At 34.7% G+C, this 27355-nt stretch overlaps 1 long non-coding RNA gene across 1 annotated transcript in view; it reads right to left on the reverse strand.

Moving 5' to 3' along the window:
- Window positions 1-27355, reverse strand: part of LOC149794323 (uncharacterized) — a 205224-nt gene that overhangs the window by 26680 nt on the left and 151189 nt on the right. The window contains exons 9-10 of the long non-coding RNA XR_016423004.1: window positions 22746-22861; window positions 17737-17796 (exon numbers count right to left, since the gene is read on the reverse strand). This is a non-coding gene — a long non-coding RNA (uncharacterized LOC149794323). The remainder of the gene's footprint in view (window positions 1-17736; window positions 17797-22745; window positions 22862-27355) is intronic.

The following is a 27355-nucleotide window of genomic DNA, read 5'->3' on the forward strand; positions in this document are numbered from 1 at the left end:
TGGACAAATGATGAAAACATTAAAAAATACTGAAATTCATGATTTTATACATATATAAAGGGGTAGCCAACTAGACAACCTTTGGGAGCCACAATACTTGCGGCAATATTGGAAAGAGCCATTCATATATTTTTGCAAACATCTAGAAAATGTAAATATGATGACGAGGATTTAAGACAGAGTGGGAAGAGGAGTGTTTTGTGGAGACTAATAATGGTAATAAGATTTATTTTGGTGGCAACTATTCAGTGTTATTCAGCACATTTTTTATATAAATAATTTTTTTATTTAAAAATGTAATTATTTTAGGTACATCACAAGAGCTACACCTCTGGCTTGCATGAGCTGCACTGTGGCAATAACTATTTCAGTAGTTTGACTTGAAAATTTTGTTTTGATCAAAGTTTTCTTTTCTCTATATGGATCTTTGATCTATGTTCATAGAAAAGAACGACACAAACAGTAGCATGTCATCATTGGAGGGATATCACTGTTGCAGGACTACACCAACTTGGCTATTCTTGTTGGAAGCCAAACTTTGACAGGTCAGGGTGAATGGAATGCATGTTATATGCATTAAAAGGGAAAAAGAAAGACAAAAATTATGAACACTTACATGAGAAAGCATAAACACTCGTTTGAAAATATATGAACACTCATGTGAAAAAGTATGGTGAGAAAGTGCTCTATCCATTTTTGATAAAGTCTGCAGAAATGCATTTTTTAATGCAGCACCAGTCACCACTTGTGACACCATACAGAAATGCGAACAAGTCTCCTAAATGCAAAGCTTCATACCAAATTTGATTTAAAGTTGTTAAGTGGAGGTGAAATGTCATTGTCATGAGTTTAATGCCATTTTGAGCACATAATGAGCTATACATGCAAATGGGTGAAGGAAGAACCTGGAACAACCTTGGTAAGAACTGAACTACAGGAAGCTACTGGCATGCATTCTCACATACCCAAAAAGGCAGAGCCTGAGACTTAAACAGACCTGGGCAGAAGGGAGTGGGTAGTGATTGGTAAAGTTCTTTAGGCCACTCAACTACTTCAAGGAGAAGTGACACATGTGACATGATGGGATAGAATCATGATAGAATGGACCCATGGGTGTATGTATCTATGCATATTTATGTATCTGTGTGTGTGTGTGTATTCTCCTCAGATATGAAGAAATAGAAACTGTATATACATATGCATTCTCTTGAAGATTTCTTTATTGGGTATGGTGATTTATTGGCAGCACATTTTCAACTCATAAATTTCATATTTATAAAACACACATACACATGCATTCAAATCTTAACTGAAAGTAATACGTTTCCTGGAATTGTACCTTCACATTTTTGTGCTCACTGTTATGTATATTTGATTCAATTATATCTGATTTAATTGTTTTCACATTTTAAAATCTTTTTTTTATATTATATTATATGTCAAAATAACAAAGTTCTGTTTGCTAGGAACTCATACTTTTTCCAGAAAGTTTGACCCTGATGTTGACCTAGATCCTGACCATGATTCAAAAGTAGTAGCAGCCACATAAATAAGTTCTATTTTTATTTTAAAATGATTGGTTGTTGTCGAGGTCATGATGGGACTACATGAGTTAAGACTTAAACAATTTTTTAATTTTATTTCTTAGAGTAAAATGATTGGTTTTAGTCAGGGTCATGTTAGGTGTACATGATATAAACACAATCACGTGATGGTGTACATGATATAAACAAAATCACGTGACCACCCTTTTCGATTTCGCAACTTGGGGATTTTTTTAACTGCATTGTAGAATACGAAATAGTCTTTGTTTTAGAGTTATTCTCAGCTGGGCTTTACACTGGAAAGTTTTGTGTCATTTGGATTTATTTCAAATTATTTGGATTCAAAAGGATTATTTCTTTTTTCCTGGAGATATACGTGTGCTCATACGAAATTCTTAAAAAAGACATCTCTCATAAACATTTATTCGGATTTCCAAAACTGGAGTGATATTTCTTGTTTCTACAAGGAACTGTAGACTTCAACACACTACAGGTTACAGCATATATCATCTTCTTCTATCTTGGATTCTTTGTCGGGACTTGAACTTGAAATCATTAGAACATTTTATTATTAGGACTTCTAAAATTGTATTCATGGATTATTCTTGGATTTGATTCTTGAAACAATAAGTTCTTATTTTTTATATTTTTACAGTATTTTTCAAGGGAAATAAATTATTATATTTTTCCAAGCTTGTTGTTTTAACTCTTTCTTGTGTTACTGTTTATTTGAGCCTAAACATGTAACATAAGAATCACTGTGTCATTATTCACCCACCCTCAATACAGTTTTAACTGCAAATCATAACAGGTTAAATTGTAAACCCTAAACAAAAAAAGCCTGTTATAAATAACATCACTGTTTGAATAGTTTTTAAAAAAAACTCACAAATGTGCTTCATAAAAATAACAATGGAAGAAGAATGAGCAGTGCACAAAATATAAAATGGTAATAGAAGCTTTACAAAGTCAATGATGGGCATAAATTATGTACAGTGATACTTCCCTAATACACCCACCCACTGGCTATGTGCTTATGTCTTCCAGAAGGCCATTATTATGCTAACTAGACCTCCCTAATCTGGTCACCTCAATAAAACCCAAATTTTGGGCCCAAACAGTGGCCAGGTTAGGGACATTTAAGTCTAGCTTTTTGTTTTTCTTTTATTAATGCAAGTCTCACCTTGAAATTCTATGTAACCCTTCACTTCCTTGGCATTCAACATTTTGTATTTCCTTCCAACACATATATTTGATGTTTACAAATAATTTGTCCACCTATAATTGGTCATAACTGAAAGAAACACACATTCCCTATGAACTAGAAAAACTAAAATAAATATTTCCTGTGTGTAGTAGTATGTGGCTATATAAACCAATACATACTTAGTCACACTTTAAATATACCACACCTACCACTGTATGTGTCACAATTCCAAATGTTTAGAATCCATCTATTTTACATCTGTTGCCATATCATTTATATATTTAAATGTCAAGAACTTGTAACACAGTCTGCACACCTTATGATTTCTTCAACCAGTGAAGACACATGATGAATGTTAATTAAAACATAGTCAACAAATATGCTGTCCAAAATAATAGTCAGTACTGTAAGTTTGACTGGTCTGGATATAATACATGATCAGTCATCGCATTTATTAAAGATCAGAATGACTATGTCACGGAAGCTTCCCTGAGGGGAGCCCCAATCATAATATTGGTTGTGTGTTAACAGTCTGGCCGAGTGCAACACAGTGTTGCAGACAGTAGTTACCCATAGAAACCACCCAAACATCCAACAGAAGTTTTACACCTGGTACCCGACTTTGTCTATGTACACTTAGGGAAATATAATACACATTACAGACTGGAGTTGATAAATGGAATTTAAATAATATAGGCAACCTGATAAAGAGAGGTTTTGTTGTCATAAAAATACTTAAGTATACTGAAGTGTTTACAACTGTGTATAACAACACACATCCAACTGTGAACAGCATCAAAGGTCAAATGAGTTAGCAAATCAGGATCAACCTTGTGCTACTAATAACTTAAGACAAACACAGATCCTGAATTACAGGCACATTAAGGTTGCAAAAATGGGTCTACACTGTCCTACTTGTGACAAAGACATCAAGTTACGAGCACAATGAGATGGAAAATGAGGGTCTACAGAGTTCTCATAACTTTAGTCAAGCAACATAGACACTGAATTACCATCACACTGAGATGGCAAATGGGTTCTAAACTGTTCTACTTATTATATTAAATGAACAACACAGACACCAATTTATTGGTGCACTGAGATGGCAGACCAGGGTCTACATTGTTCTTATTACTTTAAGCAAACAGCATAGAAATTGATTTACTGGCTCATGCTATGATGCCACATTAGGTTCTACACTGTTTTACTTATAAATGTAAGCAAACAACCAAAAAAGAGTAACAATAGATGTGCCAACACAGTATGTGATGACAGGCTGGAGTCCCATCTATTTGTAGTCAAATCAACATTATAACTGGATGCACATATCTTTTTTTCTTTAATTAAATTTTTTCATACCTTTTGTGGGGTTTTTCTCTCTCACTTTTTATGTAAGCAAACTGCCAATTCTCTTGGATTTTGTTTCCATTAAGTTCGATGCTTTTGTTTTGCTGTGTGGGTTGTATGGTGTGTCCTTAACTTGTGACATCAATAACCTTTAATGTGTTGAAGCACCATTAAATGCATACTGAGCTATCTGTCATTTTATCCAGATTTGTGATCTATTTAATGTTTTAATGTACTATTAAATGCAAACCAGTCTATGTCATTTTATCCAGATTTGTGATCTATTTAATGTGTTAATGTACTATTAAATGCAATCCAGTCTACTTCATTTTATCCAGATATGTGATCTATCAATAAAAGTTTGATCTACAAGATATTTTCACAACATTGATGACAATGCAGCATTCAAAGCGGAACATGTATAAAAATGACACTGCAGCAACTAGTCTACAGCTTCAAAGTTAGGGCTTATCAAAGATCTTCACTTTTGTAAAATCAAAACTTATTATATGGACTGAAATGATACGATCACTACATTATGCGACTGATACATCAATTGTTACCTATCACAGTAGTTAAGTGGGAAGTATGCTGGACATGTGACCAAAAATGGAGTGGATTTGAATCCTACCAATGACTGAGCCTAGGTCTACTACTGTGGCATGTCCTTGTGCATGGCGCTTTGCTCCATTTGACTCGGATCTTACAATAATCTACTAATATTGCTTTGCTATAAAGACACCCAGCCAATCCTATTTTCTCACTAACTTAATAATACACGAGTGAAATATCATATTTTCTCACTGCTGGCCGATAAACAATGACAACATTATGATCAAGAAATTTTATGTTATTCTTAGACACTTGCATAGTTGAGCAGTATGACAGCTTCCCACTGAAGATGAACATAGTTCAAATACAACAAGGAACAAATTCTTTTTTCTTAATGTGCTTTTTAACTTTGAATTGGGAAGGATAATTATGTTACTGTTTATATTTTTGGTGTAAATATTCACAAAACACAGCAGAACAATGATGGTAAACAGCCAACATCATGCAGGATCATGATGTCGGCAGTTTAAAAACAAAGATATGCTGGATTAATCATAAATAAATAAATGTCTGCAGCAATAAGCACATCAAGAACTATGTCGCAACTGTAGCCTGTCTCAGGGTGTAATTTGTGGCAGGAGGTAGTAGCCTACTGTCAAGCTCTGTAGCATCAAGGTCATGTTTATACACTAAAGTTGGTGGTATTATAGAAAGTAGACAGATGTAGTTCTACAATGATACCAAATAATCTGGAATGTCTAGTTGCACTACAAAATACAGAGGGAAAAACCTCATGTTTTGGACCCGATTTTTTTCTACCCAAAATTTGCCCATGGTCGGAATCCGATTTTGTGTCTGGATTTTAGACTTTTTGGTCTCAGATATAAGGCAGACTGCTATGAACTGCAAACAGACAGATGAACCTTTGCAAAAGTAGGATAAGATGGGCATTTGGAATAAAAAGTGGTCTTGATACAAAAATAATGAGTCCGCTAAGCAATAAATAAACAGAAAAGAACTCCAGCTTTTGCCCTTCTGCTTATGCGCAAGCCAAATAGCCAATGAAAAACGACGTTTCTAACACAACTAGGCATTATGTTATTGGATGATGACTTGGAAGTTGATGTTTTAGGATGTATTCAGAAATAGCTTTCAAAATGTGCTTCCTACTGTAACTCGAATTTCAGACCAAAAGGACAAAAACCTCCAGGGGTTAATGTGTTAACATGTGGATGAATTCCAATCCAGAGCATCTTCTTGCCTGAAACAAATTTGTCTGAGATAATCTCTGTCATTAGATACATATATAATTAGAGAGGGTTTCATTTTCCATTTAATACCTGTATTTATTTATCTGATGGACTAACTTCTGGACAATGTCATTGAACTATTCATATCACAAAGCATTCACAATAATAAGAAGAAGAAACAACTGCAATCCATGCATCACAGGTGACCCTGCCCTCTATAATTCATTTGGCTGGGCCTTGAACAAAAGGATTCCTAAAGTGGAAGCATTCATACTGTCATGGTAAAGATACTTGTGACAGTACAATGTTTCCATTTCAATTCTGAAGTATTTTCTTACATCAAACTTGTATCTACTTATAAAATAAACAATTGTATTTTTTTTAATTCTCTGTGACAATTTCAATTAGTCATTTTGTCATTCCATTTTAGCCCTTTCTAGATTATCACCATAAAGTAGCTGCAAGGAGTTCAGATTATATGCAGGTTTCCACATTTTGTTACAATTTACAAAAATAGGTATCCTCTATTTTGAATCCTACCAGTGGATCAGCCTGGTTGCTAAATAACCTACTTGTGCTGTTCTGTCATAAATGACCAAACTAAAATCAGATGACCCAGTATTATCTGACCAAACCAGTTTAACATAACCAATAATTTCTCCTTAGTATGCCCCAATTTAACATCATAAAATATTTCCCCTCTATGTGCCCCAAACAGGAGTCCCTATATAATGTCAGATACCCAGGATCTGTGGCTGCTATAAACCTGTCAACTGGAGGTTATTGACCAATTGACCATTTGTCAGACAGTGGAGGTATAGTGGTCAGCCCAGGTCACTGGTCATTAACTGGGTTCTTATAGGGACACAACCTGGCAATGTCTGGATGACCCAGATTTAGTATGGGGGTATCTGAGGATATGTCCCATATGGCTGGTCAGTTTTAGAGAGTAATGGGGCATTTGAGGAAACAGGTAACTATGGCTGATAGTTTTAATGTGTTAAGTGCTGTCTACCTGAAATGGCTTGGAAGGCCAATTCTTTATGGAAAGCAGAATAAATTGGAAAGAATAGTGACTCAACTCTGCACTACCATTTTACCATTACCATAGTTTATGTATTCTGGAAATAATGACTAGTGGATTGTTTGCTTTTTTTGTAGACAATAAGACACTGAGAGCGGAAACTAATTTCCAGCTAAAGCTGGTCATTACAGGTTACTTCTAAGTGACAGGGTCATCTGAAGGCAGACAATTATTGCATGAGACAGATTTACTTCCAGACATTCAGATATTCTGCCAATTTTCAGATGATGGAATTACTCAGCTGAGGGTTGTGAATCTTGCAACCCTGTCTTCCATGAGACTCTAAGCTAGCAATCACTATCATGAGTTTGTTTGACAAGTTTTCAATTAGATGGAAAAATGGTAGCAATAGGCTGATAATAATACACAAGAAAAGGATTTGTTCAGAAAATATAAATAAACATCAACTTCCACCACCAGATGGTTTTCAATGTTAGCACTATTTAGATAAAAATGAACAAGACTGCATAATCTGGTTATTGGAAGCAACTAAGAAAATAGGTAAATGAAGAGAATATTTTCCTGCCTTCCAAGGAGAGGTCACAAAAGTTTGCAATAATAAAATCTATCGTCTTAAAGACACAGCTTAAAGTTGCTTGGAAGACAAAAAGCAAACAAAGTTTCACTGAGGTATCTCACAAGGCATAAAATATTTAGCTGTGATTTTGTCCTTAAGAAAGAACTTCCACTGGTACAGAAAGGACTCCAACTGTGATACAGAACACCACTTTATTGAGATTATAGTTGTACATGTACCTAGTTTTACCCCTTAATCTCTGATGCCTTTGAAGTTAAAGATCAGAAGGGAAAGTCTGACTGAAAACATGACACTGAGCTTGAATGTAGCTCTCCTAGTATTCTATGCAACACGCCTTCTATTATAATGATGTGCATATGCACCAAGTTTCAACTCCTAATCTCCAAAATACTTTGGTAGCTCAGTTGGTAGAGTGTTGGACTCGTAATCCATGGGTTGCAGGTTCGATACCCACTCAGGTCTGTATAGGTTGGTTGCTTTGATGTGTCTTTGAGAAAGCCATAATCTTAGACTTCCTTCGAGTTACATAGCAAAAGTGAAAGTGTAACAGACAGATGGATGGATGGAAATGAGGTTGGTACAAAATGCTCTTATTACAAATAAGTACACACTCAATGCAGCTTCATATTCTCCTGTTATTAAAAAACTGCAAGCAGAGAAATTTAATCCTGGGTTCATATAGAATTCTGAATGATAAATTCAAAGACTTTTTCCAAACTTTCAAAGACCACAAACACAGATTTCCAAGACCTATTTTCGCTAACATTGTGTATTTAAGTTATGTTACATGAGAAAACAATGAATGCTACAATATTGTTTAATGACGAAATGAAACTGAATGGGTCATCAAAAGAAAAGAACCAGGAAAACTTGACTACATCCAAATCTAACAACTTTGGACAATTTTATTTGCAATTATGGAAAAAATTAACAAAATTCCCATACTGTCAAAGACCTTCAAAGACTGTATGAATCCTGTGAACAATAAGGAATTATTTTCTTGCAAAAACTAAATCTTGCAGACATATTTCTGATTTAATTATGTCTCAATTCAAGTCTTACACATTGGAATTAAAATACTATAAACCAACAGAAAAGTAATTAAGGTATGGTTGCCAGGCCAATAAAATAGTAACTAAGGTATGTGTCACACCAACAGGAGAATATAATATTTGTCAGATCAATAGAAAAGTAATTAATGTATTATTGTCATACCAATAGAAAAGTAATTAAGGTGTGTTTCTCAGACCCATAAAAGAATTAAAGTGTTTGTCAGATCAGAAGACAAGTAATTAAGGTATGATTTGTCAGACCAACAGAAATGTAATTAAGGTATGATTTGTCAGACAAGTAGAAACGTAATTAAGGTATGTTTGTCAGACCAATAAAAGAATTAAAGTATGTTTGACAGATCAAAAGACAAGTATTTAAGGTACATTTGTCAGAACCATAGAAAAGTAATTAATGTATTCTTGTAATTGACTTTTAGCAAAGCATACTCTGCAGTAGCGCATTTCTTGGCACTGAGAAGTGCATGTTTGATACTGCACAAGATTTTCCATCATTCTACATAAGGTATATAGACCTACTATCTCAATTTTACAAGGGACACATTTCAGATACGAATGACTCCAATCTAATTCAAATGCACCTTAATCTCGATGCAAATTATTTCCAATTATAATAACTTCCTAATTATGGCAATCTTATTCCAGAAATTTCATTCATATAGATATCACCCCTCCCTCTCCAAAAATTGAGAGATGAACTTGGCCCCTTTGATCAAACCATCCTAAAAATTTCATGCAAGAAAATCTACTTCAACAACGTATTTGGGGATTTCAACTCTGGAAACTTTCTAAAAATTGTGCTGCAGGTTGAAAGTTAGGTGAAAATAATTCTGAAAATAAAGAAAGATGAGATAAATATTCAGTCAATTAATAGTTGTTGCCAATCAAGCTTTATCTATAAATATTTAAACAGAAAGTGGCAAACTCACTTACCAGGTAGCAAAGTTAGGAAAATGCATTTCAGATCCCCCCCGCCCCCCGAGATACAATCCCAGGTATTTATCTGTTCGCATGACAAATGATTTGGCCACATTAATTTCTCCTGTAACAATGACGAATTCAAGAATGGTCTTGGGTCTCATTCCATAAATCTATGGGTAGAAGAGATCTGGGACCAACTTATACCAAAATCTGCAAACTAAAATAACTGAGTGGCAAATTTAATCTTTGCTATTGTAACATTAAAAAACTGCCTAAAGAATACAGTGAAACATATAAGGCTTTGTTCTTCTTGTCAGAAAATAGGTAATAAAGATGCCTACTTCCTGGGAACTGATCAAGGGGGACTCAAATGTAAGGATATCTTACTTAAAAAGGATTGATATAAGCAACCTATTAGTGAGCAGGCCAGCAGGCTGTATGTCCGATCTTCAATATACAATGATTTATAAATCTTCATAAAGACTGGCTGCATAAATAAATACAATGTTGATTACATTTCAAAATGAATATGGCACACAATTAACTTGACTTTGATGTCATTTTTTTCTTTCCTCACATCAAGAAGGAAGTTTTCTATACTTTTCTTCCCTGTGAAATGATGGATTTGCAAGGCTGAATATGGGCACTACTCATCACAATACATGGTAGTCATGAAGAAAACCCTACAAAAATACACTAATACAATGGACAGCAGCAGCTGAATATATATCATCTGACTGGGTTATTTATAGCAACCATGACCTACATAATGTGATGGTAACAAAGTTGTATGTCAGTAGTGGGGTCCTGGTTCTGTACCATTCATTATCAAATCAATAAAATAGGCATTATTTCCCTTCTGGGATTAGTTCAAATCAGCTAATGACTTGGATCGAAGCTTATTTTTCTGGACATCAACAACAATCCACCCACCCCAATCCTAACGCTACCATATATACTCAATTACAAGTACATTCAGACCGCAAATAACAAAAAATCCATGATTTGCCATAGCATAATGTGATGCAGATCAGGGTCTATGTTGTTTGGTCTTCTGAATACTCCAATCAAACTGCACAGACCCAGATCTGGCAGCACATAATCTGAAGGTAGACCTGGGTCTCTGCAGTTTGCAGTTGAACTCTACTTATAAGTGAGTATTTACAGTAACTACACAGAGCTATTGACTTGAACACAGGGAAGTTTATATTTATTTTTGCATTATGAAAGTGGTGGTCCCTTGCAAGCAATTAAGTACTTCTATAAAACAAGTACCCGATATGGCATTGGTAAGGTGATGGATCTTTGTATTAATCAGGGTCTATTCTAGGTATGCACACTTGAATTTTAATAAGAGTTCCTCAAAGGGACCAACGAAATACTAGCTGAAATGAAGTTTGTGGAATTCAATGTAAAACGATTTTTTCCTTTTAAAAGAATGGAAGCCTCATAAAGAGGGGTATCCTCTCTGCACAAAAGTAGTAAAATGGCTAAACTCTGCTGACTGAAGTGCTCTCTAGTTATGTTATTGCTAAATACTGACTGAAAAGAATTTTGTGGAATTCAATGTAAAACCATTTCTTCCTTTTAACTGCTGAATGCTGAAACCATTTCTGATATTCTTCAGTGGCTAAAAACATTTAAAATTGGCTGCTGTGGTGGACATGCTGGACATCAGATTGGCACCATTTTCATTTTAGGACCAACAAGACATCAAAATCTTGTGATGGAACCTGCATGCTGACATGAATCTGTTTTGGAAGAGTAACAAGATTTTCAAGATGAGTGCCTTGGTAGCTATTCTGGACATCAGACTGGCACCAGTTCTTGCCAATGGACATCATAAGAAGACTTTTGAAGGAACCACGATGTCAATATAACTGTCCAACCAGAATAGAATCGGATCAGCACCATTTTCATTACAACAAACTAGACATCATAAGAAGTGTTTCAGTGCAAACCCCAAGCTGATACGATCATTTACTCAGGAATAGTAAGAATGCCACTGTAGCAGCCATATTGAATGTCTGAATGGACAACAATTTTATAAAGAACCAACTAGACTTGATAAGTTCTGTATATAAAAAAAACATGCTGAAGAAAATAAGTTCTGTAAAAAATCCATTCAGAAAAAGCAGTGATAACAATCTTTTCAAGATGGCTGCTGTGGTGGCCATACTGGGACTCAGACTGGCACTGTTTTCACTTAGGACCAAGTAAACATCATAACAAGTCTTCTGGTGAAAGCCCCATTCCAATATTAATTTTCATTTGGAAGGAGTAATGATAACAAGGTTTTCAAAATGGCAACCTTGGCAACCAAAATGGACATCAGATCAGCAGCATTTTCATATTGGACCAGCTAGATATCATAACAATTTCTTTTGGTGAAAACCCCATGTTGATATCATCATCCATTCAATAAGAGATAACATTAACATGATTTTCATGATGTCAGCTGTTGTGTCGATATAGTCGATCAGATCAGCGACTTTTTCATTCATGACGAACTAGTCATAACAGAAGGCATTTCAGTGAAAACCCAAGTTGATATGACAATCCATTCAGGAGGAGTAGCAATAATATTTAAGTCCAGTTCCATTTTTATTTAGGACCAACTAGCATGATAAGAAGTCTTTTGGTGAAAATCACATGGCATAACGACTTTCCATTCAGGAGCAGTAGTGATGATATTTTCAAGATGGCCATACTGGACCACAGATTGGCACCATTTTAATTCAGGACCAGCTAGACATGGTTAATATGACTATCCATTCAGAAGTAGTTGAAATAACAAAATTTTCATATGAGATGTTTGAGTGGCCCCATTTTCATTTAACGATACACGAGAAGTCTGCTTCTCTGGGTCAGTGGTTCTTCCTGGGGTTTACCCTGGTTCTTCCTCCACTAAATATACTGGCCACCATGTGCTGCAAAATGATGCTAAATACACATAAGAAATAAAAATATAAAAAAACAACTACAAAAAAACTGGGCAACAAGAAAAACAAATTTAAAAAACCCCAAAACAGCAGTCATAATGTCTTTGCTGTCTTGTGTCCCATTTTATGGTGCAGTCAAAATTTATGAACCTGATCACTCGAGTTATCAAGGTATGTAATTCCACCAATTTAAAGACACGTCTTTTTATTGCTGAAATATGACACTTTGTAAAAATTACCTAGAACTGAAGAAGAAAAAAAAACAAGAAAAATGAAAAAAGAAAAATAAGTAGCAGTATTTTTACGTGTTGTATTCACAAACTACAAAACCCAGCCAGAAGCTGGGGACAAGAACTGTTGCAATCGTGATAATCAGATTAAAACTTTTTAATACATTAACACCTGGAGCTTTTTGTCATTTTCGTCTAAAATCAAGTAGGAAACACATTTTAAAAGCTATTTCTGAATGGACTCGAAAACACCAAACCTCCGATCATCTTTCAAAAACATACTGCCTAACTGTATTAGAAACACCGTTTTTCATCGGCTATTTGACTCGCGCATGAGCAGAAGGGTAAAAGTTGGAGTTCATTTTTTTTGTGGCTAAACGGAGTCATTATTTTTGTATGGAGACCACTCTTTATTCCAAATGCCCATCTTATCCTACTTTTTGCAAAGGCTCATCTGTCTGTTTGCAGTTCATACCAGTTTGCCTTAGATCTGAGACCAAAAAGTCTAAAATCCAGACACAAAATTGGATTCCGACCAAAAGTCATGTCCAAAAAATGAGTTTTTTTAATCTGTATTTTGTAGTGCAACTAGATATTCCAGATTATTTGGACTATGACGCTACAAAGCTCAGCATTAGGCTACTACCTCCTGCCCCGTTAAGTCGTCGCTAGGGGTTAATGTATTAAACAGCTGACAATTGATTACTACATTGTTTTAATTTTTGGAGAGTTTAAAGTCAAATGCTGGATATTTGTGAAAGTTGTAAGTAATAAATGGATCAAAAGTGACTTTCAAGACTGATTAAAAGATGACTCACCTTTGACAAAGAGGAGTTAACAAGGAAAGACTAAACAAAATTATTTCAGTAAAAAAACACTCTTTAGTATTTTGATTTTATTAAGAGAAAAATTTCAATTTAGCTCTTATCTATTGGTCAATTCACATCAAAGTTACAAAATCTATGACTTCTGTCAAATGCTATGTAATACCAACAGCTAATAAATCCTCTAGGTATTTCTTCAATTCTTGGAAAACAAAGTTTAAGTGAGTGCAGGTGAGTCACAAAGGTCCTCCGAGTTGCACTGTTTCTCACATGCAAAGAGGATATTTCGATTGGATGAAATGATGTCACCAGGCATATGCAGATATCATTGTTGAGGTGCAAAGATAATTCTGTAATAAACAAAAGCCTTGTCTGTAACTCAATAAAAAATGGACAAAATTTCACTTGCTGCGCGTGTGTGATCTGAATTTTTTAAGTAGCTTTAACAATTTTTTAGTCATATTGCTACAATGTCTGCAGTGTAGCAGTTTATAGTGATGTCTAGTACTGGGGCCTGGGGCATCATGTCACAGACATTTAGCATCCTGTCTGCCCCAGTCACATTATCCTGACACCAGGCCGACCAGTCCTAACACTAACCTCTTAATTCTGAGCACCTAGCAAGGCAGCCATTAGGACCATTTTTATAAGTCTTTGGTATGACTCAGCCAGGGATTGAACCAGCAACCTTCTGCATCCGAGTTGGATGCTATAACCACTAGGCCACCAGAGCAGTCTGGCACATGGTGAAATTTTGTGGCAGAGCATAATTTCCTTAACTGGTTAAAGTTATGCCTCAGAGACTGCAGAGAAATATTCATAACAGGATAGAAAGACAGCACAAATTGTCACTCAAGTCCTAGTTCCACCCTTTTTCAATTTAGGTTAGAAAAGTTGAAAATATGGGTAGGAGTCTGAAATTCAGTGACATTGTTCAGAATACATATTATGGCACAAAATGCATGTTTTATTTTTAATCCCATTAGAACAAGCAACATTTAAGGAACATTCCTGCAAAGTTGGATCCAAACTGGTCCATGGTTTCTAAGAATACTAAATGTAGACAGTCAGATGATGGACAAAGGCCAATGTCATAAGCCCACATACAACATGGCCTTTTGGCCAAATGAGCTAAAAGACAGTGTTTATTATAGATTCAAGATATGCTGAAGACATGGGACTAGACGCTTTAAATGAAATGTTTTGCATACTTTGAAATCATTAAAGGTATTCTGGATGCATTTTTATACATTTAAATAAAATACATAGATATGCTGCTCACCTGAGTTCTGAAATATACTTAACTATCTTGCACTTACCAATATGTACCAAGAAAATCGTAACATGAAATTTCCTATTTGTATGGGCAGTATTTATAGACAGGGGATATAATGCATAAGTGTTTTTACAAATGAAAGTCGCAATTCACAGTGGAATCAATATACTGTACCACTCGTAAAGTCTTGTATTGTCTTATTATTGATGAAGATTGCTTATAGCAGTAACGTTGCAAAAATGGCTATTGGCTCATATATTCATGCTGCATGGTTACGACAGTTCACATTTTTATGATTGAAACATGGCTGAAAAATATTGCTGATGTCAGCCTTCCATTTGCCATCTGACCATCTTGTTAATGAGTCCTCAGCTGCTGTTTATCACACCTTGGCTGCAGAACACGTATATTCTGTCTCCCAGACAGATCAATAACAGCAAATTAAGGTAGAGTGTTATTTTATATGTATACATCTGCATTAATGTAACCATAAAAATACACTCAAAGTCCATTCAGACTGATTCTAAGTTGATTGTCCATGCTGAAGGTTTAACAAGGTTTCTTCGGGAAAATAAAGCTAAAAAGACTTAAGAAGGTACCATACGCACTTGACCACAAGTTGAGTCCAACTACAACTGTACAAACTCAGATTTGCCAGTGCATTATGCAATGGAAAATCAGGGTCTATACTGTTTGCCGCTGGGCTTGATTTAAAAGCGAGTAAAAATACAGCACATCTACTTCAACTATATTTGCAATGAAGTATCAAATTACTTACATCATACTAGGGGAAGTGAACTTCTCTGCATGCGTGTACAGTATACTAATGGAACAGGTATGATATTGGCAATTTGAAGAAAACAGATCGAAGAGGCTCGAGTATAGAGAATGAAGCAAATTAAACATCAATGAAAGTCATTCTGTTTTATCACAATTAAAGTGGAAACCGGCAAGACACAAAAAGAAGCTATCAGACTCTGATAATTTGATCTTGTGTAGATGAGACAGAATTCTGCATAAATAATGATTCAGCATATTTTTTATGGCCAGGAAATTCCTTAATTGGAGGGAGACACAATTTAGAAAGAAGGACATGCAATGAATCCCAGCCTGAACAATCTTCTAACTAATCAAATTTCCATTTATAATGAAGGAATGAGAACGTCATATTCTACAAAATTTTCACGTTTATAACAAATTCTATATGCAACTTAACCTGGATTTTTTTGCCTTTTCTGAAGTGAACACACACACACATTTGCACATCAGATTAACTAATATGGCAGAAAAGGTCTCCACTATGAATTTGTTCTGTTACAGCTCTAACTAGTGATAATTTTAACCTTTACTCATCATTTACTAGTGTTTTCTTTAAGAACTTACCTTTTTCTTCAGAATTTTCCCACCAAACTAATAAAAAGTTTGAAGATTTCTCACCTAATTATGCAAGGTCATTCAGAAGTCTGTTTTGTATTTTTACCATATGGATTCCAAACTATTCCTGAATAAATATAAACTTGGGTAGATATCCAGTATGGATTCCAAAACATTCTTAAGTAGACTCAAATGTGTCAGAAAAATACAATCCATACTCGATATCTACAAAGTTTTCTGTATGTTCTGGAATCATATCACAAAAATACAAAATGCCTACCATAACTCAACTCCTTTCATTAGAAATTTAACTTTGTAAAGTGTGCATAATCACTGTTGTTACCACACAGCAAATGATAATAAATGCTTTGCTACATACTGGTAGCACTTTGGACATCTATATTCAGCACAAAGTCAAACAATAGCCATAACTATAAAACGTCAGAAAAATCTCATTTGACCTAGATTTTCTTAACATAAAACCCGAATACTATGTTTTTTAATCCAAGCAATCCTTTTATTATAGTTACTGATCACTGAAAACAAAATTTGTGATGGGACATAACAGGACAGGACTTAATGGATCCAATGAAAATGGGGAATACTATATGCCTTGTCCATTGATATGGTTGTGGCTGGGGTGGAGATGGTAAGATAATGTTTGGAAAAACAACAATAACAATCATGATACTAAATATGGTTTCAATCCAAGATGCCCTTTAACTCATTAACCCCTGGTGACAAGTTTATGTGACAGGAGGTAATATCCTACTGCCGAGCTCTGAAGCATCAATGTTATGTATGATACACTAAAGTGGGTGGTATTATAGAAAGGTAGACAGATGTAGCTCTACATTGATACCAAATAATCTGAGTGTTTTATTTACAAAATACTGAGGGAAAAACCTAATTTTTTGGACCCGTTTTTCTTTTCCACTCAGAATTTGCCAGTGGTCGGAATCCAATTTTATGTCCAGATTTTAGACTTTTTGGTCTCAGATCTAAGGCAGACTGGTCTGAACTGCACATAGACAGGCGAACCTTTGCAGAAACTAGGATAATTTGGCCATTTGGAATAAAGAGTGGTCTCGATAAGAAAATGATGGGTCCATTAAGCAAAAATAAAAAGGAACTCCAACTTTTACCGTTCTGCTCATGCACAAGCAAAATAACCAATGGAAAATGATGTTTCTAACACAACTAGGCATTAGGCTAATGGAAAATCTGTTGGAAGTTGACGTATTAGGATGTATTCATAAATAGCCCCCAGAAAGTGTTTCCTACTCAAAATTTCAGGTGAAAACGACAAAAACCTCCAGGGGTTAATGAGTTAGAAGTTACTGGGTGTAAATTTTAACCATTTGCCCTGTGGAAGATCGGTATACTTTGTGGTATGAACATTTCTAATCAAAAACCAAAATGTAAAAGATAAATTACAGAAATGATGCTCAGACTAACAAACTAATCACGAAACAGAAAAAAAGACTCTTGGGACAGAAAACTAGACAATTCAAGTATTTACAATAAGAAGAGACACTGCAACGAAGTAATGATTCATTGTAATAACAGAAACTTACCCAAGTGTCATAGCTAGTGAAAAAAAAACCATCAGCCCCTGACCACTGCTTGACTGGGAACTGAAAATAGAAAATCAAAGAGTCACTATCCCTTTCTTCAATTACAAGATTAACTGCAGTTTTTCTTTTTTAAACGTCTTCAATATTGCAATTATAACAAGAAAATGTGATGAATTTATGTTCCACAGCTAGCATGTAGAAAAAACCAGTACCGTGTCAGTATTTTGGACTGTGATATGACCTCTATAATGCAACCTTGGATAATGAAGAGATAATGAAGAGATATATACATAAATGAACCATATGTACTCACTTATAAGTCAGTCAAACTGCCAACAACAAGATCCAGAATTGACATAGCATAATGCCCCTGCAGAACAGGGTCTATGTTTGTTCTATTTATTACTCCTAACAAACTGCACAGACCCAGATCTGCTGGCACATTATGCAATGGCAGATCTTGGTCCGTGCAGTTTGCAGCTGGACTTGTCTTATAAGTGAGTATATACGGTACCTAGTTTTATCTCTCAATCTTGCAAAACTACAGATCATGGACAGAAATGACACAAAATGAAAATGTCAGTTTGACCTTAACCTTGAAGACATGACCCAAATTGTATTATATGTATTTTTCCAAGATTTGTTAGTACTATTATGAAAAATAGAATAACAGAAGAAAAATCTGAAGCATATTTTAAAATCTAAACATCCAGTATTACACGAAAGTTGTGTGCATCCTTGATGAAAATTAAAGACTGTTCAACACAGTACAGCATCAATTACCCTGACATATTGGGAGGCAAAATTTGTACAAATAGCTTATTGCATCGATAGGTGATCATTATTTGCATTTAGAATTGTATCAGAAATTTTCTAGTCCATTCAACTGATAGTCCAAATACCATCCATATGTTGGCAAAAATATGTGACAAGACAGGATTGAAATCCAGGACCTCTTATCAAGAAGTGGGCAATATAAACATTTGAATTAAAAAACACACATGAAATCACGAACATAACTGTTGATGCAAGTTTTGTACAATTTATATCATCTTATTAAAGGATTATTGGCATCAAGTTATTTAAAGAGACAGCTTGAATTGTAAAATCAGGAGCTGGTTTTCCCCCTGCAGTTAAGTAATCAAGGTCAAGTTTTATTTTTGCAACAGCATTTTATCCATCTGAAAAATGCACAGGTGGAGGAAAAAGTTCAGGTAATAAGTGCCAACAGCATTTTCTTCCCCTCCTCTCAGGTAAAATGCTTGTATGACTCCAAGACATTGGGTTAAGAATATGTCATGTATAGTCATCAAATGGGAGGTAATAATACAAATAAACATCTGCCATGAAAGTAATTAGATGACATTTGCTTGAAATGAGTGAATAACATATTTTTAGTTGAGTGGGTGAAAACCTAATTAATTTTCATGAGATGTCGCAGTTTACCATTTTTTTCTGATGTGTTTTGGGGATTATTCACACAGAAGATATCAACAGTTACATAATTTTCCTGCCCAATTCAAAGTTAAAAAGCACACTGAGAATATTTTTTTGCCCCTCACTGGATCTGAACTCTAGTTTTTATCAGAAGGCAGCCATATTTACCACTCAGCCATGTAAACACTGAAGTTTAACTTCAAATTTCAGTTGTTTTGTTAACGACATGGCAGTGAAATTATTTATTACAATTCATGCCAGTGAATTATCACAATTATTTTTTTTTGGAAAATTCAGTAATTCACGGTCCAGCAAAGAATAAATGATTGTAATTGGTGCAGTAATTAGTTAGATTCACATGCAGATGTCCATAAATTGTGGACAATACCACCCCAATGGACCAGGATGAGAATAATCTCAACAGCTTTGTGTCTAGACACATTCAAACATGTCTGGATTGATGGGGGTAATTTAGCGATGTTGAAGTATTTCTTACCAATATGAATTTAATTATCAGTCAGATGGCACTGATGTGCAACTCCCAATACCGTCTCGACAACATTTGTTATTTCTGATAAAAGTCTAATAGCATTAGCGACCTTGTCAACTTTTATTAGTCGAACAGTACAAGGTCTCATAAAACTGATACAGTAAAATATAAAATACCAGGACAAGCTAATACCGTATTTGTGTTGTGAGATTCACAAAATGCCTTAAAAAGGGTTCACCCCTCATTTTTAGTTCAAACTTGCTTTAAAAAATGAAATTACTAACCACATTTTGTCTCAATTCCAGATTTCTCACTGAAGTGAAGCAGTTGCTGAAATCTGTCCAAGACATTTTCATTTTCAAGGCATTTGTGAAGCCATGTGTCTTTGATAGTGACAAACTGAGATGGGTCTGCCTGTGTGCATATCAAACCGCATATGCAACTTGAAACATCACAGCCCACACCAAAGTGTCGTATATCCAACAAAAAGGGACCTAACCCTTCTAGTATGTGAATGAACGCATACATGACAAGAAAAACAGTTTGTCATTTCAAAGCATACTTAAATTTTTATTATGAGCTATAACCTCATGAAATTTTAGCCAATTCAAAACATGGTGAATATTCATATTTTCATCAGCGGAAAAAATATCCGATACAAATAAAATGTGGAAGGAAACAGAGACAGTTTAACACTATGAACAAAAAAATATGTCAAAAGCCTTATGGTTTTCTTGAAGTGGTTAAGTGGAGAGCAGCTTTGAAGGGTTTCTTTTGTGTTTTTTTCATTTGTATCTGACCTGCAGGATCAAATATTAAAACACATAATATCAAGCACAATCAATGAAACATGGCTCATTTTCCTGAAAAGCGGGCAAGAATTATGGACCCACTCTTGTGTGCATAATTTCTTTAACCTGAAAGTATGTGACATCAGAGAAGGGAGTTCACTATGTACAACCTATACGGGTAGATTATTTAAGAAAGCATTATGCACTGGTCCTAGTATAAACAAAACACATATATTAAAATAACTTTGTTATTATAGTACACAATACCAATTGTGAATGCTGCCATATTTATACAAACATAATATGATTTTACACATCTGCCATGTTATAGATTTGATCTTTGTTTTGATAAATACAAGTCTTGTTTCCATATCTTTATTGCAGTCCAAGTAAAGCAATACAACTACCTATTAACCACTCCAGTGGCCTAATGGTTAGCGCATCCGCCTCGAAAGTGGGAGGTCAAGGGGTCGAACCCCAGCTGAGTCATACCAAAGACTTACAAAAATGATTCTAACAGCTGCCTCGCTTGGCATTCAGCATTAAGAGGTTAGTGTTAGGACTGGTTGGCCTGGTGTCGGGATAATGTGACTGGGTGGGACATCATGCTACATGTCTACGGCATGATGCCCCAGTGCTAGACATCACTATAAACTGCCACACTGCAGACATTGTAGTGATATGACTGAAAAATTGTTAAAGCTACATTACAAATCCTAATCACACACACACACACACACACAACTACTCATTTGTGCTTGTCGAGTCATTTCAATTGATAAAGGAAAGGAAATACATACATAAAAATTTAAAATCGCAAAGGTATCTTATAAGCTAGCTCAAAGGATACTGTGACCTTTTAACTAGACAAGACAGGAAAGTACAATGTGACCAGTCTATCAATATCTCCAACTCAATCTCTAATTTTACAATTAAGATACTGTAAATAATTAAACACAAATATTTCATAACTTAATCAAACAACTGAGGTCATACACAAATGCTCATAAATTACTCTGTTCAAGACCTTAGTCTGGCCTACAAACACTTTATCATTTTATTAAACAGCAACATAAACCAAACTTTTTAATCTGCAATGAAAACAAGTTTTAAATTTCCAAATATGCTGCAAAGCATTGGGGGGGGGGGGAGAGCACTTGCTGAAGCAATTTCAGAACAATCAAACTATAAATATAAGAAATATTGTAATATTTTTCCTTTTGAAAACCAGCAGCAAAAAGAGCCCAAAGATAAACAAATTCTGTGTTCTTAATATGTGTACATGCTAAAATGCCATCCATTTCCAAAATACATGTATTATAAAAAATGTCCAAACTTATTTGTGCCTTATGCAAAGTTAACTGAAATTTCACCATTTTATATATTTGATGTTCCACAGGAATAATAAAGCACAGGGCAACTGTGAAATATACAATGCTATCAGAGGCTCAATTAAATTCCTCATGTCACTGCTTTTGTTAAAGTCAAACAGATCCTGTCACATGATATTAACTTTCAATTTGAAAGCAAAAGCCATGTTTCTTAAGTTGCATAAATGATATACTGGAACATTGCTTACACAGCAGGAAATGTTTATCTGACTAAAATGACAGAGCTCACTTACTGAACACCAAATAGTGCTCTCATAAATTCTACTCATTTGTGCTTCCATAGTCATATGCCAGCATTGTTATACAAACAGGTGGGATCAACCATACATGCTTCTTCCATCATAATAACCAGTCTATTTCCTCTAATTATCTTATTTCATAATGTCATATCCACATTTTCCATAAATGTCAGGTCGTAACAACCCTCTTTATTAAAGCACCATAACTGCCTGTTTAATCAGAACCAAAGTACAGATTTGTCTCACAATAATTACTAGTAAAATGAAAGTTAAGTCTCATTTAAAATGTTTACCATCTTCAAATATATTGGCTTTAGGCATATGCTGATCGTTTTACTGAGATGAACCATGAGAACAGACCAACCAAAATGTTGCCTGCATAATTCTTCTTTTTCAAATTTACTGAAAAAGCTAAGTGTGCACTAATATTGTTCACCATTAACGCTACAATGCAAAGTAAGTAATATTCATTTAACAGATCATTATTCATTGAAAATACATTGCAAAAATAATTTTATTTTAAAATGTCTGGTACTTAATGAGCATAAATTGTATAAAGATTTGCAGTATTTACTTTACATCAGTGGAAAAGAAAATGAAGAAAAGTCGAAAAGTTTAAAAAGATTAAAATTGTTTTTAAAAAACTAAGAAAATATTTCACCTGTCCCAAAGTCATGAAAAGGCTGGTTCCTGAGGCAGCAAAATCCTCATCTTTGTCTTGTAGTCCTCTCCTGTCCACCCTGCAGATTTTCAAAAGATGTTGGGCAATAAAAGCTTCTGAAATGAAAATAAAGCAGCCCTAAATTCAATTATCAGACAAAATGGATACATTATTGGATACAAAATGGATACCATTGGATACAAAATGGATACTATTGGATACAAAATGGATACTATTGGATTCAAAATGGATGATTGGATACAAATGGGATACTAATGTATCAAATCTTTTCCATGGTTCAAAACTATTTCTTTTAAACTAATGTTGACTGGGACAAAAAAGCAGGCAACAATATAACTTGTTTGAGAGACAAGTGAACAAATATTTACCAAAGCAGGACTGAGGATTTGTATATTTTGAGTGATAAACACATGCTTGATAATATAGTGACTCTACCCCACCCCCAGGGATGAAAAATCTCTACAAAAATCCGGTTTCCCTGTCGCACAAGTACAAAAACATTTACTCATCCTGAATAGTCTTGCTCAACCAGAAATAAAAGTTAACCATATTAGACACCTAAATCTGAGCACTTGTTTGAGCTAGATCAAAACAAATGGAAAACAAGATTCCAGTAAATTACATGGACTTTCAATAAGCACCCTTCTCATGAAAAAGAAACACTGGTTAGTTGGGAATCAACACTGTAACTGGAAAATTAATTTGACCACCAGAAATATTTTGCTTGCCACTTCCAGTTTGGCAAGTCAATATGCATCCACCATTGTCTTTTTTCTGATAAGCACACCCTATCTCCTTTCAAACAACTTAAAGAATAGTTCACTAGGCTTAACACAGTAACATAAAGTAGGAAGTTGAGTTAAAATAATAATCAAATGGCTGTATGGCAAATTTGCTATTTAATGATTTAATGCTGCAAATTTTTTTTTTATAAAGAATTTTGATATCTGCTTAAGTCCCTCAACAAGTGTCATTCTCCATAAAGGAAAATGTAACATGGTAAAGCACCCAAAAATTAAAGACAAAATGTGTGTGTGATTTGGATATTTAATGTAGCTTTAAAACAAAATTCAGTCATATTGCCACGATGTCTGCACTGTGGCAGTTTATAATGATGCTTAGCACTGGGGCATCATGCCACAGACATCTAGCATTATGTCTCACCCAGTCACATTATCCTGACACCAAGCTGACCAGTCATGACACTAACCTCTTAATGTTGAGCGCCAAGCGAGGCAGCTGTTAGTACCATTTTTGTAAGTCTTTGGTATGACTTGCCCGGGGATCGAACCCACACATAATAACCTACCTATATAGTTTCATATATGAAAAAAAAACAATAATGAAAGATTACACATAATAACCTACCCATATAGTTTCGTGCATAATAAAATAGTGACAGATTTCACCAAATAACCTACCAAAAGTTTCATGTATAATGAAACAATAATGAAAGATTTCACATAATAACCTACCTATACAGTTTCATGTATAATAAAAGAAAGATATATGAAAATCCTCGTGACATTTTGTAATAGACACGAATACAGGAATGGGAGATTATATAGCAGTTCAAACTAGCTCAAGGAATCATAAAAACTTCATACAAACTGTAGACAAGTCATAAATTTTGCTAATAAACTATCAATAAACACGGGGTGGGGGGGTGTTTTGTAATATTTTCTATGATGTTCTGTACTAGCCTTAGTTCTCTGGATCATAAACAAGCTGGCTTTTCCAACATTATACTTTAATCAGCAGATAAATAAACAAATATATTGTCCATAAATCCAATTTTCATTACTAGATGAATAAATCAGAATATTATGTCTAGCCATGCTCTTTTAGATAACATTTTATTTCCTTTTTACATTAGACCCAGCAAAGGGTGAAGAGTCTCCTGTACGCAACATGAAGAAAGGGAAACAACTCCTCCCATACTTAACTGAGGAGATGGCATTCCTCAAAGCTGATAATGACATGTTACAATAGCATTAGTTGTTCTAATGCTTAAAACAAATCTGGCTGAATAGTAAATGTTACACAAAAATGAGGTTACATCGATAAAAATAAATAATTACACATTAAATGACTGATTTTGATAAACATGCAAAATTTTTAAAGACAGGGCCAGCACAACAATATGAACTACAAGAATTCTTATTGGAAAATATTAAAATGTAATGACCATTACCCCAATTATAGGTTTTCACTCTAGTTTTTCTGTCTATAACTGAATGGAGTGTTAATGTCAAGTATAAGTTTAAAGATTATTTCAACCACTTCGAACAACTGGTTTGAAAATAGAATTCATTGTTCTTCTAGAAAATTATGTTACTTTTAAAAGTAAATTTTTGGGGCTTTGATCTTAAAATAGGATATTTCAAGCATTGTAAGTAAAACAACTTTCTAACCAATAGTTTTATTAAGAAACCCATAAATATAATATTTCCTTTCAAATGCCATCACAAACAATTTTTTGCTTCCTCCAGTGTCATCAAAATAATTATATTTGAAATTTATCATTTTAAAAAATTAAGAAGAAAAAATAATATTAGTGTCTGAATTATATTTGCCCCTTCTCTGGTTAGGCACATTTTATGACACTGCTTCCTTCCAACATAACATTTCAGGTCTTGTCCTGAAAAAGGTCCAAACAATTTTGGGTAAAATCTGTCTTGCATTTTTAGCAATTCCAAGCACTAAATTCAAGTTTATTTTTTTAAAATCAGGGTTGGAGTCTTTAGAAAATTACCTAAAATGCTAGCTAAGGGAAGTAATCAGTATAAACTTGATTTAACACATGTTGCTTTTGTAGCTTTATGCATATTTTATAATACAAATGTTCAGTTCTTAATGAGAAGAATGTTCTATGTTGACCAATTTAAGAACATGACATGGTGAACTTGAAACTTGAAACCTTTGATACCACAACAGAACTCACAAAATAACCCACAAATACAACAACTCTGCTGTGTAAGTATGGGAGGTGTGGGGGAAAAGGAGAAAAAAGACAAAAGTCCACTAGAATTTGAGGATTATTATTAATTCTGGATAGATAAATACCATATCTACCTCTTAAAACTGCCCGTTGTGTTTCCTTATACTAAATTTGGAAGACAAAAAGTTACAGAGATAAAATGGCACTAGTATAAAAAAAAATGAACATAATTTACCACTGGCATGCAATAAAAGGCATAGTTAAAAAAAACTACAAAATTTGCTCAGCTGGAGTGGCTAACTGTGTACAATATAAGGATGCACAGGTAAGGTTTGGTAGCTTTGTTGAGTGAGTATTTGTGTGTGAGATGTGAGATTTGGATTTTTAATGCAGCTTTAACAATTTTTTACTCATATAGCTGAGATGTCTGCAGTGTGGCAGTTTATAGTGATGTCTAGCACTGGGGCATCATGCTGCGGACATTTAGCACGATGTCCTACCTAGTTGCATTATCCTGACACCAGGCTGACCAGTCATAACACTAACTTCTTAATGCTGAGCACCAAGCGAGGCAGCTGTTAGTACCATTTTTTAAAAGTCTTTCGTATGACTTGGCCAGGGATTGAACTCATGACCTCCTGCATCTGAGGCGGATGCTATAACCACTAGGCTACTGGAGCGGTTCATGAACCCTGGTAAAGAAACCAGATACAATCCTGACACTCTGCCTAGTTTTCATGCAACTATTTTGCAAAGAGAAAATGTGCCCAGGAACCTACCTATATTTTACAATCCTCACACAGTCTAGTTTTCATGCAACTATTTTGCTAAGAGAAATTGTGCCCAGGATGGGTAAGGTAATCCACATAAATACAAAGACAAACTGCAGATCAATAAAACAAATATGCTTCAATGACAAGATAAAATCCCACAATATGACAGCTGATGGTGAAATTTCTTTAATTTTCCCAATATTCTTTGTACAAAGCCATAGAAATCCATAAAAGAAACTAGTATATCCCCAAGATCAGGTCTAACTGAATACTGACGATCTAGTGACAACACAAGAAATGCAACTCATTGTAACAGTTTTATCCCTGAACTTCTTAATACATTACCAAGATACAACCTTCCACTTTTGTACTCTTCACTACAAATACCTGAACCACAACACAATGAAAAAGCTTAACAGAATTTCAAATGTTATGGGGCACTGTGAATTTAACATGGGCAGCATCAAGGATGAATATTCCCATGTCAGTTACAGACAGGCTGTTCGGTCTGCGAACTGTGTTCTGTGAAATAAAATATTTCAAAGTAACTTGGTTCAAAAGATATCAATGGAAAAGGTCTACAATTATCAGGATCACCCATCATTGTGTAAAAGCATTTTTGAAGGGTATGATATATGCAGTATATAACCGAATTTCAACATGTATACAAATAACCACTGGCATCATGTACCAACAGTCAATCTACTAAGTAAAAGGAATAACAGTCATGTACCTCTCTCCCTCCTTTTCCACCCTGCCCCTCCAATTGTCTACCATGGAACTGTTTATTGATCACAAAAGAAATGGAGGGGGTCACCAAAGGGACAGAAGGGGATATGAAAAAAGGATATATCAGGTTGTACATCAACTGTTTT

This window comes from Sinohyriopsis cumingii, chromosome 8 (genome assembly GCF_028554795.1).
Source record: "Sinohyriopsis cumingii isolate HCF-2022 chromosome 8, ASM2855479v2, whole genome shotgun sequence".
NCBI classification, from domain to species: domain Eukaryota; kingdom Metazoa; phylum Mollusca; class Bivalvia; order Unionida; family Unionidae; genus Sinohyriopsis; species Sinohyriopsis cumingii.